Source organism: Equus asinus, chromosome 20 (assembly GCF_041296235.1).
Source record: "Equus asinus isolate D_3611 breed Donkey chromosome 20, EquAss-T2T_v2, whole genome shotgun sequence".
Taxonomy (NCBI): domain Eukaryota; kingdom Metazoa; phylum Chordata; class Mammalia; order Perissodactyla; family Equidae; genus Equus; species Equus asinus.
Genome location: NC_091809.1, coordinates 104,915,797 through 104,936,511, shown reverse-complemented (window position 1 = coordinate 104,936,511; position 20,715 = coordinate 104,915,797). Strand labels below are relative to the sequence as shown.

The window sequence follows — 20,715 nt, the reverse complement described above, 5'->3', positions numbered from 1 at the left end:
GGCTTTAGAAGCCAGATTAAAGGCAGTTCTTAAGCGAAGAGCAGCGTGGCACCGCTGAAGTCACGTACCAAAAGAAGCATGAATTTTTGGATTTCTTGTACACCCTTTCCTACCTCCGAATAAATCTCAAGACTCTATATGTTCCCTGTAATGTGCTTCACAGCTCGTTCTTTTTTCTCATAATACTATCCCTATCCCCCCACCCTCGGTTTTTATCTTGATGGTGTTATTCTGATCCTGCCTCTTTGCACTTGAGATGGTATGCACATATTACATAAATAAATAAAAAAAAGTAGCATAGAATTCCTATTATAACAATTAATTTTTCTGTTTGCTTATGACTTTTATGTTTCTTTGTTTTTTAATTTTACGTATTATGTAGGAAGGACCAGGGAGATACCATCCTTCAGAGGTCACTGCAAGGCAGGTAATGTTTAAATAAACAATTTGGGGTATTTCAAAATTATGACTTTACCTTGTTCCTTTATGTGTGGTCCCTCATGTGATAGAACTTTTATTAGCCAGACACTTGCGTTATCTTCCTCTGGATTCTGGGATCTTGTGACTACTATTAGAATGAGTCTTAATTAGCGTAACCTAAATGGCTTATGTTCTCCTTTTTTAATGTAACATTTGATACTTACACAAGAATATATGTAGCATATATAACTTGTAAAGCAGAACAATAAAATACAGCTCCAACTTAAGACACCATTATACGAGTATCCTTGAACTCACCTAGGGGCTGCTCCCCTCCTCATTCTCCCCGCGTCTGTCCCGGAGGTAACCACTATCTTGGATTTTATTTTTATCAATCTCATGTTTTCTTTAATAGTCTGTCACATATGTGGCTCTGAAAGTAGATTGCTTGGTTTTGAACTTCATAAATATATGGTCACGCAAAATTTAGTGTTTTCTTCTCAACACTGTTTCCTAACATCCGTCCATAGTGTCGTACTTACTTATAGTTCGTTTATTTTCACTGCTGTTGAATAGTTCCTTGTGGAAAATAGCCCAGTTCATTAATCCTTTCTCCTGTTGATGGACATTGGATTGTTTCCACATTTTCCTGTAGTGAACAGTCCTACTGTGAACATTCTATGAACAAGAATTTCACTTGGTTCTTTCGGCAGGAGCAGAATGACTGGATCGTAGGGAAGGCACATTTTTCATTGTTATAAAGTAATGCCACAGTGCTCTCAAAGCAGTTGTGCCGAGTGCACTCCCACGTGCAGTGGGTGAAAGTTCCTATCACTCATCCCCTCTCCACTCTAATAGTCCATTATCTTCAAAGCACTCTAGTTTGGTCCCCTAGGACTGCTGCATACAGACACCATACAATGCGGACATTAAGAGCTCTGCGTGAAATGCAGCATTTAAGAGAACTAAAGGATGTGCATGGATTTTGCTTTCTTATTTCTATAAAGAAAGTCTCTTTGGGGTTTTTAATGAAATTACCTTTAAAATAAAAGTAAACACATATATCCCTGAATCTTGGATCTACAATGTGCACAGCTGGTGAAGTGGGAATCAAGAGTAAAGAGTCTTTATTTGAAAACAGCACCAATGCTCCAGTTTTTCTTCATCTATGAACCTCACATTTGAAAAAAGGATTTTTCCTACTTCCACGATGCTAAGTAAACCATGTGCATGCATTGTGTTTATCTCTTTGTATTGCCACAAACCAAAAGTATAGTCAGCATGTTACCTTTGTATGTTATAAAAGATATGATTTGTTTTCTTTCCTTTTAATTTTCCAAAAGTCCATGGCTAGACGTATTGAGAATATGCAAAACCTGAGGAAAGAAAAGAGGAAATTTAGCAAACGGTTTTCAAGGCCTACTCCTGTTCCAGAACCAGGCCTCCTCGTAAGTACAGAGGCTTCACTGAAGCTCACTGACCCTTCAATGCAACAGACATCCTCATTTTTCATGTATGTAATATGCACTCTAAATTTTGCTCTTCCCCTTTCCTTTGAGAAATATGTAGTTGCAGTCTGGGAAGTAACTTAAAAACTCCATTACTCAGATTCTCATCTGTTATTTAAATCTCCTTCGCAGCCCTCTCCTGGAGATGATGTGGTTTAATGAACAGAGTACCATCTTTGAAATCACATTGTTCTGGATTCCAGTTTTTGCTTTGCCATATATTATCTGACTGCCCAAAGTTAGTCACTTAAATCTTTTGGATTATGTTATTTGGAAAATAAATTACAAAATCTTCTGCCAAATCGTCATTCACCCTAGGCCTGACCAATTGCAACATCAGGAAACTCTACACCAATCACAGCTTATTCCATCTTTGCACATCTTTGACATGGATTTAAAAATTCTTTCTATAACACATCATATTGTCTCCATGAGCCTTTTGCATGTGCTAATTATATTTCTTGTCACCAGACATATATCCGATGGCCCCTCCATTTGAAAAGCCTTCAGATATTTGAGAACACCTGTTACCTTCCTTCATATTCAGGCTTTTCTTCAGGGTAAAAGTCCCCATTTTTCTCATCCATTCCTTTTTCATCTTAGTAGTGAGCCCAGGCCTTATTCAGGCAATCTCCAGGAAGAGGATTATATTTCATCATAGAAGGATTTGGGAAACGTTATATTTCCAATAATTAAGATTTTTTTCTGTTGATTTCATTGTTGAAGTATTTTATGAGCACAATTAATGAATAGCTATGTGAGTTAGGAACTGCTAACTTTAGTTCCTTATAAGAGAAACTCAACTACAGTGGCTTAACCAAATAGGAGCATATATTTTTTTCTCCAAATAAAAACTCCTGACCTAGGCAGTCTAGGGCTGATATGGTGGTTCCAAAAATTACCAAAGAATTCCCAGGTTCCTTCTGTTTTTATGATCCTTCAGACTCTTCACATGGCTTTAATTCTCATGGCCTCCAAGATCCTTCCCCATCAGCAGACATGGTGTCCACATTCCAAGAGAAAAGGGTATAGGTCAAAAGGCAAAAAGTATATGCCTGCTGAGTCAGTTCCCTTTTGATCAGGAAAATAGCGTCCTCTAAAAAAAAAAAAATATATATATATAGTTTTATATTTTTATCAGCTTCATTAAAGTATAGTTGACATACAATAAACTGCACATATTTAAAGTGTGCATTTTTTAATGTTTTGACACATGTACACCCATGAAACATCACTGCAACCAAGATAATGAACATATCCATCACCCTCAAAATTTTTCTTGTACGTCCTTTTTATTTAAATTACTAGGCTTTATTTTTTAGAGCCATTTCAGGTTTTCAGAAAAATTGAGCAGAAAGTTCAGAGAGTTCCCACATACTCCCTTTCCTTCCCCCTCAACAGTTTCTCCTATTATTGACATCTTGCCTTGGTATAATACATTTGTTACAGTCGATGAACCAATATCAATACATTATTATTAAGTAAAGTCCCATAGTTTACATGAGGATTCACTCTTTGTCTTGTACAGTTCTATGAGTTTTGACAAATGCATAATGTCTTGAATCCACCATTACATTATCATAAGGAATAGTTTCATTGGCAACAGATGTTAGCTCAGGGCTCGTCTTCCTCAGCAAAAAAAAAAAAGGTTTCACTGCCCTAAAACTCCACTGTACTCCACCTATTCGTTCCTTCCCTCCTCCTCATCCCCCTCAAGCCCCTGATAACCATGGATCTTTCCAATGTCTCTATAATTTTGCCTTTTCCAGAATGCCGTATAGTTGGAATCACACAGTATGTAGCCTTTCAAACTGGCTTCTTTCACTTGGAATATGCATTTAAGTGAAATATCTTTTCATGGCTTGATAACCCATTTGTTTTTATCATTGAATAATATTCCATTGTACGGATGTACCCCAGTTTATTAATTTACTTATCGAAAGACATCTTGGTTTCTTCCAGTTACTAGCAATCAAAAATAAAGCTGCTATAAACATTTATGTGCAGGTTTTTGCATGGACTTGTTTTCTACTCATTTGGGTAAATACCTAGGAGCACACTTGCTGGATCACATGGTAAAACTGTTTTTCACTACGTACAAAACTGCTAAACTGTCTTCCAAAGCAGCTGAGTCATTTTATAGTCCCTCCAGCAATGAGTGAGAGTTCCTGTTGCTCCACAGCCTTGCCAACATTTGATGTTATCAGTGTTTTGGATTTTAGCAATTCTGACAGGTGTGTAGAGATATCTCATTGTTCTAATTTGCAATTCCCTAATGACATATACTATTGACAGTCTTCTCATATGCTTATTTGCCATCTGTATAACTTCTTTGGTGAGGTGTCTGTTCAGATCTTTTGCCCACTTTTTAACTGAGTTATTTTCTTACTGTTGAGTTTTAAGAGTCATTTGTATATTTTGGATACCAGTTCTTGATAAGTGTCTTGCAAATATTTTCTCCCAGTCTGTGCCTGGTCTTTTCATTTTTCTAACAGTCTTTCCCAGAGCAGAAGTTTTTCATTTTAATGAAGTCCAACTTCTCAATTATTTCTTTCATGGATCATGCTTTTGGTGTTGTATCTAAAAACACACTGCCAACCCCAAGGTCACATAGTTTTTCTCCTGTGTTATCTTCTAGAAGTTTTACACTTTTGAATTTTACATTTAGATCTATGGCAAATTTTGTGTTCATTTTAATGGAAGGTGTAAGGCAAGTGTCTAGTTTTTTTGTTTTTTTTTTGGCATGTGGATGTTGTTCCAGTAGTTCCAGCACCGTTTGTTGAAAAGACTGTCCTTTATCTGTTGTATTGCCTTTGCTCCTTTGTCAAAGATCTGTTGATTATCTGTGGGGGTCTGTTTCTGGGCTCTCTATTCTGTTTCACTGAATGAAATATTCATCTGATCACACTGTCTTGATTACTATAGCTTTACACTAAGTCTTGAAGATAGGTAGTGTCAGTCTTCTATCTTTGTTCTCCTTCAGTGTTGGCAATTCTGGATCTTTCGGCTTTCCATGTAAAATTTAGAATCAGTTTGTCATAATCCACAAAGTAACTTCCTGGAATTTAAATTGGGATTGTGTTGAATCTATAGATGAATTTGGAAAGAAGTGACATCTTAATAATATTGAGTCTTCTTATAAACGAATATTGAGTTTCTCCCATTTATTTAAATCATCCTTGGTTTGTCTCATCAGAGTTTTGGAGTTTTCCTCATTCATATTATGAACACATTTTGTTAGATGTATATGTAAGTATTTCATTTCTTTGGTGCTAATGTAAAAGATGTTCTGTATTTTAATTTCAAATTCAAATCGTTCATTGCTAGTATATAGGAAATCAAGTGACCTTTCTATGTTAAACTTATATCCTGAAACTTTGCCTAATGATTAATAGTTCAAGGAATTTTTGTGTTTTTGTTAGTGTTGATGTTATTTGTTATTGTTATTGTTGATTCATTGGGATTGTCATCTGTGACAGTTTTATTTCTTCCTTCTCAATTTATATACACTTTGTTTACCTTTCTTGTTTTATATTGCATTAGCTCAGACTTCCAATACGATGTTGACTAGCAGTGGTGAGAAGGGACATTCTTGCTTTGTTCCTGATCTTAGCTGGAAAACATCTAATTACTCACCATTGAATATGATGCCAGCTGTAGGTGCTCTGTAGAGGCAGTTCCCCTATATTCCTAGTTTACTGAGAGTTTTCATCATAAATGGGTGTCATATTTTGTCAAATGCTTTTTCTGCATCTATTGATATGATTGTATGACTTTTCCTCTTTAGCCTGTTGATGTGATAGATTATATTAATTGACTTTCAGCCTTGTATACCTGGAATAAATCCCACTTGGTCATGGTATATAATTATTTATATACATTGTTGGATTAAATTTGTTAATATTTTGTTGAGGATTTTTCTGCCTATGCTCTGAGAGAGATTAGTTTGTCATTTCCTTTCTTGTAATGTCTTTGGTTTGGGTATTAGGGTAATGCTGATCTCATAGAATAAGTCAGGAAGTTTTCCCTCTCTCTCTATTTCTACAAGAGATTGTAGAGAATTGGTGTAATTTCCTTTTTAAATGCTTGGTAGAATTCATCAGTGAACCCATCTGGGCCTGGTGCTGTTTTGGAAAGCTATTAATTATTGGTGAAATTTCTTACATTTTTTAATTGTCCCACAGTTCTTAGTCTGTTCTATTTTTTTCATCCTTTTTTGTCTTTGCCTTTTACTTTGAACAATTTCTATTGACATATTGTCAAGCTCTCTTTTTTTTCTCCACCATGTCCAGTCTACTGATGAGCCCATCAGTGGCATTTCATATTTTATGCTACGTTTTAGATTTCTAGCATATGCTTTTGATTCTTAGAGTTTCCCTTTCTCCTTACATTACCCATCTATTTTTGCATCTTTTCTACTTTTTCCTTTAGAGCCCTTAGCATATTAATCATAATTATTTCAAATTCTCAGTCTGATCATTCCAAAATCTCTGCCATATCTGAGTCTGGATCTGATGCTTGTTTTGTCTCTTCACTATTTTTTGGTTTTGGTTTTGGTTTTGCATTTTAGCATGTCTTGTAATTTTTTGTTGAGAGCCAGTCAAGATGTATTGAGTAATAGAAACTGAGGTAGATAATAAGCCTTTAGTGTGAGGTTTCATGTCTACATGGCTGGCATTTAGGCTGTGTTTTCTGTTTGCTCTAGCTGTGGTGTCAGAGGCGTATATTTACTCTGGTGGCCTTACTTTTGTCTTCCCTCTTGTCTTTGGGGTCCCCTAGAGACTCTTTCTTAAATAGGGTCTGAGGCTTGAAGTGCTTTAAGCTGGACCCCCTAATACTATAAAGGTAAGTGGTGGTGAAGAAACGTGTATTATACTCCTGTGATTAGGTCTCCGTCTTCTGGTGAATCTGTGTCCCTGGGATGTGACCTTCTCAGCTACTGCTTAGCTACTCTCCCTCTTAAGTGAGACAAGAAGGCTACAGGGACTGGAGTGGAGTTGGCTATTTCCTTTCTGCCACACAGAGGGTCTGGATTTGGGTATTTCCCCTCCACGGGTCAGCAGGGTTTAGTAAAACCCAAATTGGCTTTTATAAAATAGTTTCCCTTGAGGGCATGCCTGATTAAGAAGAACAGAGAGCTCTGGGATATTTCAAAATGGTTGCTTTTCCCCTTCCACTGCCGGAAGCCAAAGGAGAGTTTTGACTTGGCAGGGCTCCTGGAAGTAAAACTCAAGGAAGTATGAGCTCCTCCCTAAGACTGCCCCCCCAGAGTTTTTAACTTTCAAGCTTATCCATACTGAGGCTACAGCAATTCATCCATTAAGGTTTAGGTGTTCCTGCCAGTATTGGCCCCAGTGGCAGAATCACCTGTTGGTCTCTCCAGTTTTTGGTGATACAGCAGTTTGCCCTACAACCGCAATTCTTTGATGGATCTAAGAAGAGTTGTTGAGTTTTAGTTTGTTCTGCATTTTTCTTGCTGTGAGGCTAGAAGTGATGATTTCCAAGCTCTGTCCTTGTCAGACTGGAAACCCTCACTTATATTTCTTTGGTTAAAACTGAGTCACTGGGCACCCCTAGCTGCAAGTATATTTAGAGTGGTGAAAAACTGAACTGGCTTCCTTGCTGCTCTGAAGAGAACTGAGGTTCCATTCGTGTAGAAGAAAGTACCTTCTGATGATCCTCCTGCTGTAACTCACTCTCCTGAGTTTCTGGAGGAAATGCATATTATGAGTGAAAGTCTAGTCCATTAGCTTTGTTCTCTGTTTGTCTTTGCTTAGTCAAGGAAGCTTATGCATTACCACCTAGAAACCCAGGATCCTCAACCTTACAGAGTTATTGTACTGTCTTAACTATCTACAAAGCTCCTTCCTTGCTGATAGGCTAGTGTTTGTAATCCCACCCCCATAATCATGGCCTCTCTCTTATGCATTAAAATATGCCTACACAACATAATTTACATCTGCACAGTTATCCCTTAGTAAAATCTAATGATGCAGGCTATGGGGGAGAGGGAGCAGTGATTCCTGAGACCACCTTTCTCTACGTCATGGCAGTTGCCACCACTTTGGAGCCTTTTACCTCTTGATTCATCTCCACAGAGTTTGGTTAATCTTTCTATCCTTTTGCCAGTTCAGATATGTTGTGCCATCAATCTCCTCCCTTTGTGACTTGTCCCTCAACACCAAACCATTTAGGGTTTTCCATTAAAAATCTCCCTTTTCTTTCTTCAGCTGCCAGATGTTTTTTATAGAAACGTCTACAAAATTATTCTGTATCAAGCATCCTACCAACTCACTTGAGACAACTGAAATGTCTCACAAATAAATAAGAATGGAAAAAATAAAATTCATGATATATGAAAAGCCAGAGCTCAATCCGATACTTAGAATTCATTCTCCTTAAGACAAAGATTCTGGAATTGTCTTCAGAACACCCAGATATTGTCTTTTTGTAGTATTAGACGGTCATGAAAGTTCTGATAGCCTGTAAAAGAGAAAATGTACCATTCTCCAAAGAAAAAACCATCAAGGGGCTCAAAGGCTCAAAGTACACACTATGCCAAAGGGCTTCTCCCCATTCACCACAGAGTAATAATAGCAAGGAGGTAGTGGGAAACCGTACTCCAGAGTTTCTCCTACACTTGGACCAAGATGTGTAGCATCGCCTACTTAAGCTCAGGTTCTCAGTGCTTCTCAAATGTGGTCAAAGACCAATTTTGTCTGATTGTGTTTGGTTAGTTTTGGTTTAATTTCCATTATGGACTGATCATTTTGTAACATACAATCAAAATTTCATAGCAACATCAAATTGTTATAAATGAACATAAATGTTTCCTCTCAATTTCTCTACTAATCTTGTTCCAAAGTAGTAATGAATGTAAGAATAGCATCAAAACCAGACCACAAGGAACAACACTACCTTAAACTGTATTGATTCTTTTCCACTTTTTCTTCTCTTATATCTTTTGCAAATTGTTGTGCTATAAACAGCATCCCTACTAATAGCCTCTTCTCTTTTTCTTTCTGCTTAAATTGATCTTTGGCTTCCGGAAAAAATATAGTAACAGTATTTATACAACTTAAATGGTGTGGGATGAAAATTAAGACCTGAGTCCATACATACAAGGACTTTATTGACCTACAGGTTGTGCCCAGTAGAACAGATGATGCACGATGAGGCTACAGCATCCAGTTGCTAAAAGAAGTTTGAAAAAGCATTTTTGTTTTGATTTTTGTCTGTTTAAAGTCTCTATAACAAAGTTTTCTCCCAATTCTATCATTAATTATCTATATTCATGGAATATTTAAATTATCCCGAAATATTAAGGTTAAATTCCTGTCAATACTGATATATATAATCTTGCCATTTTCACGTATTTGTCCCTGTGGCTTACTTTGTTTTGACTCATTTCAAGACTTGAAACACTCTCAGCAGATGCAAATAATATGCTTTCTCAGTCAATCACAGACCTGAAGACTTGGAATAGAAAATCTCTATGTTTAACGTCTCTGTCACATCCATTATGTTTAGAAATGACTTTGAGTCTTCCTCCAAAATGTTATTTTTGGTTTCTACAAATTCTTCCTACTTGTGGTATTTGTTGCTTGACTCAGAAAAAAAAAAATGTTTATATCATATTTATCCCGGGATATGATTTATTTGATAATAGTAATTTTCCTATCTGGCTTACATCTGAATGTGACCTCACTTTAATTTAGAACAGCATTTCTAGCTCTTTATACAATTTTTTTTTTTTGAGGAAGATTAGCCCTGAGCTAACATCTGTTGCCAATCTTCCTCTTTTTGCTGAGGAAAATTAGCCCTGAGCTAACATCTGTGCCAGTCTTCCTCTACTTTGTATGTGGGATGCCTCCACAGCCTGGCTGATGAGTGGAGCGGGTCCACACCTGGGATCCGAACCCACAAACCTGGGCCACCAAAGCGGAGCACATGGAACTTTTTAACCACTAGGCCACAGGGCAGGGCCTCTATATACAATTTTTTTTAATAAAAAAGCCTTCCCCTTTTGATGCCTTTCCAGATAATTTATAGTTTGTATAAACTTTTCCTTATATAAATTTTAATTGAATTTCTTTTTCTTTGTACATTTTAATCTCTTCTAGTGGACATAAAGCTGGAATCTGTATGGAAGAAATCACGTGCCAGACCAAAATATGGAGATTTCTAACATCAAGTGACATTTTGTGATTTACCTTCATTTGAAAATTAAAGGCAATATTCTGCCATTTCAGCAAAATAAAAACAGTGCAACCATTTAACATCCAAGCTACAGGCTCTAGAACTTTATTAAATTTCATACCTCACTACCACTTTCTTTTCTGTGCTAAATTTGAGATTTGTTGCTTTTTAACAAATAATAATGAATGTATATAGGCTTGTGAAAATAATGTACTTATGTTTAAATTTTTGCAATTGGATTATTGACCTTCACACAGATTTAGAATTATGCTTTAATAATAGGGAAAAAGAGATTTTCTCTGCCATATATTTATAATGACTTATCTTTAAACAAAATATTTAAAATCTTTAAACAGTCCTAGGACAGAGTTTTAATATAACTAAAGCCTATTTGATGTGTTGATATTGCAAATAAGCTAAAGCGTAATTAAAATTTTCACTTAAGGTAAAATTGATACTGAATTAAATTTTACTTTTATATATGAAATAAATGATAATCATATCTGTCTCTAGAAAATGCTTGCTTCATGACATAAATAATTCATAACATGTAAACAGAATTATCACAATTATTTTATAAATTGAAAAATTACCAACCACAGTCATGCACCACATGACGACATTTCAGTCCAACAGACAGCATGTGCAACGGTGGTCCCCTAAGATTAGTACCATATGGCCTTGTGTAGTAGGCTAGACCATTTAGGTTTGTGTAAATACACTCACTCTAGGATGTTTGCTCAGCAACAAAATCACCTTATGACACATTTCTTAGAACACATCCCCACCGTTAAGCAATACATGACCATGTTGGATTAACATGAACATTATATTCAGTGACTGATTTGCAGTCTCCAGAGTAGTTTGAAGTACAGGGGATTCTGCTTCTGGGCATGATGGAAGTAATAAAATTATGGTTCCACGTAAACAACTAGAAAACAGGACAGGATATTAAAAACAATGATTTTCAGAAATGAAACAAAAGTCAAAAGATGGGCTGTGGTCTCTAAGAGAAGAGAAACAAGGTGAACCTATGACTGTCCATTTACTGCCTGGAAGAGCATTCCAGATCTTGATGCAAGGAAGAGGACCATAAGCAGAGCACAGCAGTTTTCCTGAGTTGAGGATGAGTTGAGGAACAGAGATTAGAACTCAGGGAGTCGAGGGTGACTGGAAGTTGTAGGGCAGAATTTCAGAGAGTAAGGAACTATACAAAGTACTTGGTAGATCTGCATATGGCTTGCAATGAGTCTTTGCTGAATGCTAAGATGTTTGCATAGGGTGAAACGCAGCAAGGTCAAATCTGTTTACTCTTTGTCTATTATCAATGTCTAATGTCTAGTCCTGAGTCAAAATTACTAGGCATGTCAAGAAGAGGAAAAATATAACACATAATCAGGAGGACATCAAGTCAATAGAAAGTGATACAGAAATGAAAAGAGATAATGTAATTAGAATCATTAAACATCTATTATACATATGTTAGCTATGCTCAGCCATTAAAAGAAAAACATGAACACAACAAGGAGAGAAATGGAAGATATTAAAAAGAACTAAATAGAACTTTTAGAACTGAAAAATATCTAAAACTGAAAAATTCACTAAATGAGATTAACAGTATATTAGATGTAAAAAAAAAAGAAGTTACTGAAATTGAAGAAACAGCAGATGTAGCAATAGAAATAATCCAAACTGAAGCAAAGAGAAAAAGACTGGAATAATGATTAGCGACTTACTGAGCAGTGACACAATATCACATGAATAATTCACATGAATAATTTCATGAATAATCACATAGAATAATTAGGAATGTCTGAATAGGGGAGGAAGGGAGTGAAAAAGAATTGTCAAAATTTTTCCAAATTTGATGAAAACTAACCCCATGGATCCAAAATCTTAATGAACACCAAGCAAGATAAAGACCAAACCTTACTAAATGCCTCATAATCAAATTGCTGAAAAACAGTGAAAAAAGAAAGGAAAACAGCAGGGGGTGAGGCATATTAAATACTGAGAAACAAGCATAAGAAAACCACAAGCCTCATTAGAAACCATATAACTGAGGATGACATCGTTAAAAGAATGGATTTTAAAAAGTGAACCTAGGGGCTGGCCCCGTGGCCGAGTGGTTAAGTTCGCGCGCTCCACTGCAGGCGGCCCAGTGTTTCGTTGGTTCGAATCCTGGGCGCGGACATGGCACTGCTCATCAGACCACGCTGAGGCAGCGTCCCACATGCCACAACTAGAAGGACCCACAACGAAGAATATACAACTATGTACCGGAGGGCTTTGGGGAGAAAAAGGAAATAATAAAATCTTTAAAAAAAAAAAAAAGTGAACCTAAAATTTTATATGAAGCAAAAATATCCTTCAAAACTTAAGGCAAAATGCAGATTTTTTTTTCAGAAGAGCCAAAAATATTTATCACTAGCAGAGCTGCAGGAGAAAGATCTTTAGGTGGAAGAAAAATTATATCAGATAGATTCTTGGATCTACACAAAACAATGAAAAGCTCTGGAAATGATAGAAATACAAGTAAATGTGAAATCATTTTCTTTTTTCTTGTTTTTTGTTTTTTGGCTTTTTTTTTTAATTTTTTGGTGAGGAAGATTGACCCTGAGCTAACATCTGTTGCCAATCTTCTTCTTTTTACTTGAGGAAGCAATCTTCCTCTATTTTGTATGTGGGATGCCACCACAGCATAGCTTGATGAACAGTGTGTAGGTCCACACCCAAGATCTGAACCTGCAAACCCTGGGCCACCAAAGTGGAGCACACAAACTTAACCACTATGCCACCAGGCCAGCCCCTAATCTTTTATTTCTTTAAAAACCAATTGGCTTTTAAGCAAAATTAATTATTGTGGTTTTAACAACATGCAGGGCAACATGTATGACAACAATAATGGGGTGGGAGAGAGTTAATGGAAGTATAATCATTGAAAGTTTCTTATATTTTACGCGAAGAGGTATATTACTTGAAGGTAGACTTGGATGTGTTAAAGACATATATTGTAAATACTAGAGAAAACGCACACACACACAACAAATAAAGAAGTACAGCTATAGTGGAGATAAAATGGATGCTGAAAATCCATCCAAATGATGAAGAAAAAGAAGAAGCGGGGAACAAAGAATGGATTTGAAAATGAAGACAAATGGCAAGATGATAGGTTTAATCTCAAATTAATCAATAGCTATATTAAATCTACATGGTCTAAACACTCCAATTAAAAGGCAGTATCAAGAACTGTGAAGGACTTGAGATTTTATTCTATTCCCAAGATAACAAGTTAGACTGTCACCGTTTCAGAGATGCTGGCAGAAGACAAGAGACTGCTGAGTGGAGACAAAGGGCTTTATTACTCCTGGCACAGCAAGCAGTATCAAGTGCGTGCTTGCATTGGTTTCCCTTGAGTCCCCAAGCCCCAAGAGGGTGATGCAGAGGCATGCCCAGGTGGATACGTGCACAGAGTGGGTTTGAGTCACAGCTAAGGAAGCCCCAATTGTATAGAAAGGGCTGCTAAGCCAACCTGCCCAACTTTTGCTCTGGAGGGAGACCTTACCTCTACTACACTGGACAGTAGGCAAATCTGCTCCAGAGGAGACCCTGTATCTTCTAAGTTTGCTTACTATATAAACATCCTTGAAAAGACAGTCTAGAGCAAAAATATGAAAACCTTTGCTCAAAAAACACACAGCAACATGCAGGATCCATAGAGAATTTTCTCCCAACACGCAGAGATTGTCCAGCTGGACTTTTTAAAAAGTAAAAACCAAATACAAATTGTCTATTAGAAACATAATTTGTACAGATTGATAGGTTTAAAAATAAAAAGATGGAAATAATGTATACCATGAAAACATAAATCTTATGAAAACAAGAATAGCTATATAAATAACACGCAAACTGGTCTTCAGTGCAAGTCATATTATCAGGTATACAGATGGACATTTTATAATGATAAAAGGTTCATCACAAAGACATAATCATACACATGTGTACCCAATAACAGAGCATTAAAGGATTTTAAGAAAAAACAGGAAGAATTCAAAGAACAAATAGATAAATCCACACTTGAAACTGAAATATAAATGAGGCTGGCCCCACGGCCAAGTGGTTGAGTTCACGCATGCCACTTCGGCGGCCCAGGGTTTCACCGGTTGGAATCCTGGGCATGGATCTGGCACTACTCATCAGGTCATGCTGAGGTGGTGTCCCACATAGCACAACCAGAGGCGGCACTCACAACTAGAATATACAACTATGTACTGCGGGGCTTAGGAGAGAAGGAAAAAAAGAAGAAGATTGGCAACAGATGTTAGCTCAGGTGCCAATCTTTTAAAAAAACCTGAAATATAAACATTCTTGGAAATTGATGCAACAAATAGAAAATCAGTATAGATATTGAAGACGGCACTGCCAGCCAACAATTTTACTGATATTTATAGAATACTCCACCCAATGTCAACAGAACACATATTCTTTCAAGTGCATGCTGGAACACTAAAATAGATCATCTGCTGAGCCATAAAGTAAATCTCAGTGGATTTCACAGAACTGAAGTGATACGGAATATGTTCTTTGACCACAAGATACAAAAAACTATTAAAACTAAATCAAAGAATATAAACAAACTGATAAAATGGACAAAAGGTTTGAACTGACATTTCCAAACAGATATACAAACCGCCAAGTAGTAAATGAAAAGATGGGAAATGCAAATTAATACCACTATACACCCATTCTAAAATTAAAAAGACTGATCATACCAACCATTGGCTAGGATGAGAAATAACTGGTACTTTTTTATGTCACTGATAGGAACAGAAATGGTATAAGCACTTTACCCTAAAAAAATTCCCAACAGTTTTCCATACATGCGAAATATGACACAGTTATTTCACTCTTAGGTGCTCATTAAAGAGAAACATGTTCACGCAGAGAATTGTACATGAATATTTACAAACCTTTGTTCATAATAGCCTTGTAGGGGAGGAAGAGAATTCCTCTACCCATTCTAGGTCTTTCTGTCTGGTCTACAAAGTAAATTGACATAGAGTAACAGGAGAAAAACAAACAAAGCTTTCTAACACAAACATGGGAGAAACCCAGGAAAACTGGGTAACTCAGCCAGAATGGCCAAAGCTGCCACCTTAAATATTATCTTTGGCTAAAGACAAAGCAGGGTGTTGGGGGTAATGGTTTGAGCCTTCAAAGGGGAGGGAGGTAATTCATATGGAAATGGAAAAGCAAATGTTTGGTAGGTAAGAATGGGCTCAGCAAGGACATTCACAGTCTTCTGAGACCCAGAGATATCTATGGTGATGGCTTGTCCAGGGACAGGCCTTTTATCTTAAGTTTCTCTTAGACAGTTGGGGGGAAGGTCAAAGTTTCTTTCAGAGTCTTTTGTTCTTAAAAATAATCAACCAAAGAGACACATTTGGGGTGGCCAATTCTGATCCCCCACAGCCTCAAAATGCAAACAGCCCATATGTCCATGCATAATTAAATTAATTTTTAAGATGTGGTATATCTATAAAAATGGAATCTTATTGAAGGAACATACAATAACACTGATGAATTTTAAAAACTTTACATTGAAGAAAAGCCAGACAAAAAAAGTACATATGATATGATTCCATTTATCTGAAACTCCAGAAAATACAGTCAATCTATACGCACAGAAAGCAAATCAGTGTTTTCCTTGGGTACAAATATGGAAAGATATCCCATGTTCATGGATCAGAAGAATTAATATTGTTAAAATGTCCATACTATCCACAGCAATCTACATATTCAATGCAATTCCTAACAAATTTCCAGTGGTATTTTTCACAGAAATAGAACAAATAATCTTAAAATTTATATGGAACCATGAAAGACCCCAAATAGCCAAAGTAATTTTAAGAAAAAAGAACAAAGCTGGAGGCATCACACTTTCAGATTTCAAATTACATTACAAACATACAGTAATCAAAACAATATGGTATTGGCACAAAAAGAGACAATGGAGCAGAATAGCCCAGAAATAAACCATGCATACATGGTCAGTTAATTTTTGACAAAGGAGCCAAGAATATACAATGGGAAAAGGATAGTCTCTTAAATAAATGCTGTTGGGACAACAGGACAGCCACGTGCAAAAGAATGAAACTGGACCACTATCTTACACCATACACAAAAATGAAATCAAAATGAATTCAAGACCTGAAACCATAAAACTCCTAGAAGTAAGCATAAGTGATAAGCTCCTTGACATTGGTCTTGGCAATGATTTTTTTGGATTTGACATCAGAAGCATAGGCAAGAAAATCAAAAATAAACAAGTAGACTACATCAAACTAAAAAGTTTATGCACAGCAAAGGAAACCATCAAAAACATGAAATGGCAACTATGGAATAGGAGGAAATATTTGCAAACCACATATCTGATGAGGGATTAATATCTAAAATATACAAGGAACTCACACAACTCAATATCAAAAAAAACAAATAACCCAGCTAAAAAATAAGCATAGGACAAATGGCCAACAGGTACATGAAATGGTGCTCGGCATCATTAATCATCAGGGAAATGCAAGTCAAAACCACACTGAGATATCACTTCACACCTGCTGGGCTATCTGTCATCAAAAAAACAAGAGATAATAAATGCAGGCGAGGATATGGAGAAACGGGAACCATTGTGCACTGTTGGTAGGAATGTAAACTGCTACAGCCACTATGGAAAACAGAATGGAGGTTCCTCAAGAAATTAAAATAGAACTACCATATTATCCAGAAATCCCACTTCTGGGCATATTGACAAAGGAAACGAAATTATTATCTTGAAGAGATATCTGCACTCCCATGTTCATAGCAGCAGTACTTACGATAGCCAAGGTATGGAGACAATCTAAGTGCCCATTGACGAATGAATGGCTAAAGAAGATGTGGTAAATATATATATATATATATATATACATATATACATACAATGGAAGGTTATTCAGCTTTAGAAAAAGAAGAAAATCTTATTATTTGCGACAACATGGATGAACCTGGAGGATATTACATTAAGTGAAATAAGCTAGAAAGAGAAAGACAAACAGACAAATACCGGATGGTATCAATTACATAAAGAATCTAAAAAGACGGGGCCGGCCCCATGGTGTAGCAGTTAAGTTCGCATGTTCCATTTTGGTGGCCTGGAGTTTGCCGGTCCGGATCCTGGGTGTGGACCTACACACCACTTGTCAAGCCATGCTGTGGCAGGTGTCCCACATATAAAGTAGAGGAAGATGGGCACAGATGTTAGCTTAGGGCCAGTCTTCCTCAGCAACAAAAAAGAGAAGGATTGGCAGCAGATGTTAGCTCAGGGCTAATCTTCCTCCAAAAAAAAAAAAGAATCTAAAAAGAAAATTGAACTTATAGAAAACAGAAACAGAGAGTAAAAGAGTGGATACCAGCATTGGTCGGGGGGGCTGGTTGGGGAAGTGGGAAGAGGTTGGTAAAAGGGTACAAACCAACAGTTATGAATAAAGTCTGAGGATCTAATCTCTAAATGGTGACTATGGTTGAAAACCTTGTATAACTGACATTTGCTTAGAGAGTAGAACTTAAATTGTTCTCACAAACACACAAAAAGGCAAATGACGAGAGGTGATGGATGTTTTAATTAACTCTAAGAGGGGAATCCTTTCACAATGTATAAGTATATCAAATCATTACATTGTATACTTTAAATATCTTACAATTTTATCTGTTCATTTTACTTCAGTAAAGCTAGGGGGGACAAAAAAAAATCATTCAAGAAACTTGTTAAAATGGTAAGTGATGCGGGGTCGGTGAGCCGAGGAGTTGAAAGAAAGATTTCTTGGACTCTCAAGATCTGGCAGTAGTGCTCTTTTATTTAGAGAATAGTGTGGAATAGCATGGGGACAGGGCCCGTGGGCAGGCAGAGCTGCTGCTGCTGCCGCTTCTGCTGCCCCCACTAGCATGGGGACAGGACCCATGGGCAGGCAGAGCCACTGCTGCTGCCCCAAGTTGAGGGTTAGGGCTAATTTTATAAGGCATGGGTATGTGAGTCAGCTCTTTACAAGACAAAGGAAAGAACATGAAAAAAAGTTAAAATGGTATCAGTGCAGGTAGGGTCTGGTCATTGGGTGATCCCATGACTTTTAGACAAGAATCAAATCGGATTAAGTAAAGGTTAGAAAGGTCAGAAGCCACTACCCTAAATCAGTTACATGAGACTGCCAGACAGCAACCAACTTAAGTTCTTGCCTTCCCCATTAAGAGTTTCTAGGGACAAGGTCATCTCTCTTCTTCCTCCTGGTACAGAGAGGGAGGCACCTTTTACAGATAGAGATTTACCTTACAAATGTAAATGTGTCCCAACAAGGGCAAGTTCCATTCCCCAGAGCCTCCCTCCCTGTCCCAGTTTATCAAAAGCAATCAGCCCAAAACAATCCCGATGCCAAAGGGACATATCCTGGGGTGGCCAATTTCAGGTCCCTACAAGGTCATCCCCCCTTCCTTCACAAATGCAAATATCTCTCAAAGAGCAAGCAAATTCCAGTCCTCAGAGCCTGCTTCTCATCTGCAGTTTTTTAAAATTAACCAGCCTAAAATCCTCATCAGTAAGGAAGACCTTATTCAAAGGCGACTACTACAATGGGGTTTGTAGTAGAGGGGAGACATCCAGTTCAACTCTGAATATTACAAGGAAAAGTGGGAACTTACAGCCAAGGAGTAGGGTGGATTCAGTGGATGGAAAATTGCTAGGAGGAAACAAAGGTGAGAGAGATTCCGGCTAAATTGACCCATGAGGAGTCTTGCTGAAGGCAGGCCAGGTGATCAGACATCACTGAGGGGGCAGGGAAAATGAGGAACCTCATCAGACATGGAGGGTGACAAAGTTATTCAGCGTGGAGAATTCTGTCTTAACTGACAGCAGAATTCTTACTAAAGTTGAGCGATGCACAGAGGGGCATGGATGCCCAGAAGTCAGGGCCCAGCTGAAAACAGAGTTCAGAGGAACCTGACAAACAAAAATGGCAAGTAATAGGATATATTGCAGTATATGAGGAAGCCATTTTGTGTAAACCTAATTCGGCCTGACCTTGTCTTTCCAAAAGGGCCTGACTGAGGCCGTTGAGCATGCATTGTATATCTGCTTTAGAGATCCCCTATGGCAAGAGCAAAGGCCCTTGAGATAAAGGTGCAACTTCTCTCCCCCTCCCAACGTTGGCATCTCCTTAAAGATTAAGCATCTTTCTTTAGGCTGGGAACCGACTGCAGTGCTCATCTGTGACCGCCCAGCCCGAGGCAACATACCTGCCACCCCGCAAGCGTTCACTGAGACAGCAGACCTATCTGCTGTTTCCATCAATCTCTGTGCTGACAGAGCAGCCTCATGACTATTGTAAGAGGGACATTTAAATCATATGTGAAACATACTCTTTGAGGGTATATAACCACCCTTATACCCCTACTTCTTTGGAGTGCTCTGTTCCTCTGTGGAAAGACTCTCCCGGGTTATAATCCTCAGATTTAAGCTCAGAATAAACTCACCCAAATTTTCATTTATAGATTGGTTATGGATTATTTTCGTCGACAAACCTGACTAGACGTTAGTCAAGGAGAGACCCAGCTCTGGGATGGAGGATTGCTTGGGAATAAGAACAGGAGAATTTTGGGGGTGATGAAAATTTCTATATCTCAAATTACATAGATTCATACATTTGTTAAAACTCAGCAAACTGTACAATTAAAATGGGTGCATAATATTATATGTAAATATTACAACTACTCAAAAAATTAGCCTGGAAGAATATACATCAAAATGTTAGTAGTTTCTGAGGAAACTGTCACTTTACATCCTACCTTTTTGTAATGTTTGAAGATTTTGCAACAAGCAAGAAAAACTAATATAATGCAAGAAAAAAATTAAAAGCAGTATGCGAAGAAGAGATTAGTAACTTCAGCATTACTTGGGAGCTTACTGGAAATCTCAGGTTCCAACCTAGACATATTAAATCAGCAACTACGTTTTAACTAGACGCCCAGGTGATTTCTATGCCCACTAAAATTTGAGAAGCAGTCAATTAAAATATTTTTGAAGAGATCAAACTTCATTATTACTCTTGGAGGGAAAAGTAAATCCAAAACACCAGAAACCAACGCGAATCTCAACTAAGGCCACCTCCGTGAGTCTGGATTCTCAACAGACAGCGATGGCATCCGGGTTTCGCTCTCTCACCTGGAGTCGTACTGAGTCACCTGGAGGCAGAAAATGGTGCTGATGTCAGTTTACAACTTGGGCTTTAATTCCTTGGAGCTCAGAGTCCCTTCTCACAAGAGAAGCAGCGTCAACTACCCTGAGTCGTGTCCCCCGTTTACAAGTGGCCAGGCAAGCGAGCCACGCATCCCGGTTTTCCGCGCCTCCCCGGCAGGTGCCGGGTCCGCCGTCCCCGGGCCCCCGGGCCCCCGGGCCTGACCTGGAGGGGCGGGGCTGGGCGCGCCGGGCCCCCGGCGGCGGGGCGGGGCGGGGCGGGGTCTCAGGCGCCGGCGCCGAGCGGCAGGGGCGGGGCGGGGCCTTGCC

The 20,715-nt window shown here is 38.0% G+C and overlaps 1 long non-coding RNA gene across 2 annotated transcripts in view; it reads right to left on the bottom strand.

The window, feature by feature from the left end:
* LOC139041160 (uncharacterized) overlaps positions 1–20,613 on the bottom strand; it is a 116,904-nt gene extending 96,291 nt beyond the window's left edge. The window contains exon 1 of one of the 2 annotated variants that reach the window (XR_011495957.1): positions 20,374–20,613. This is a non-coding gene — a long non-coding RNA (uncharacterized lncRNA). The remainder of the gene's footprint in view (positions 1–20,373) is intronic. The other variant, XR_011495956.1, reaches the window with a different exon arrangement.
* Positions 20,614–20,715: the final 102 nt, after the last annotated feature.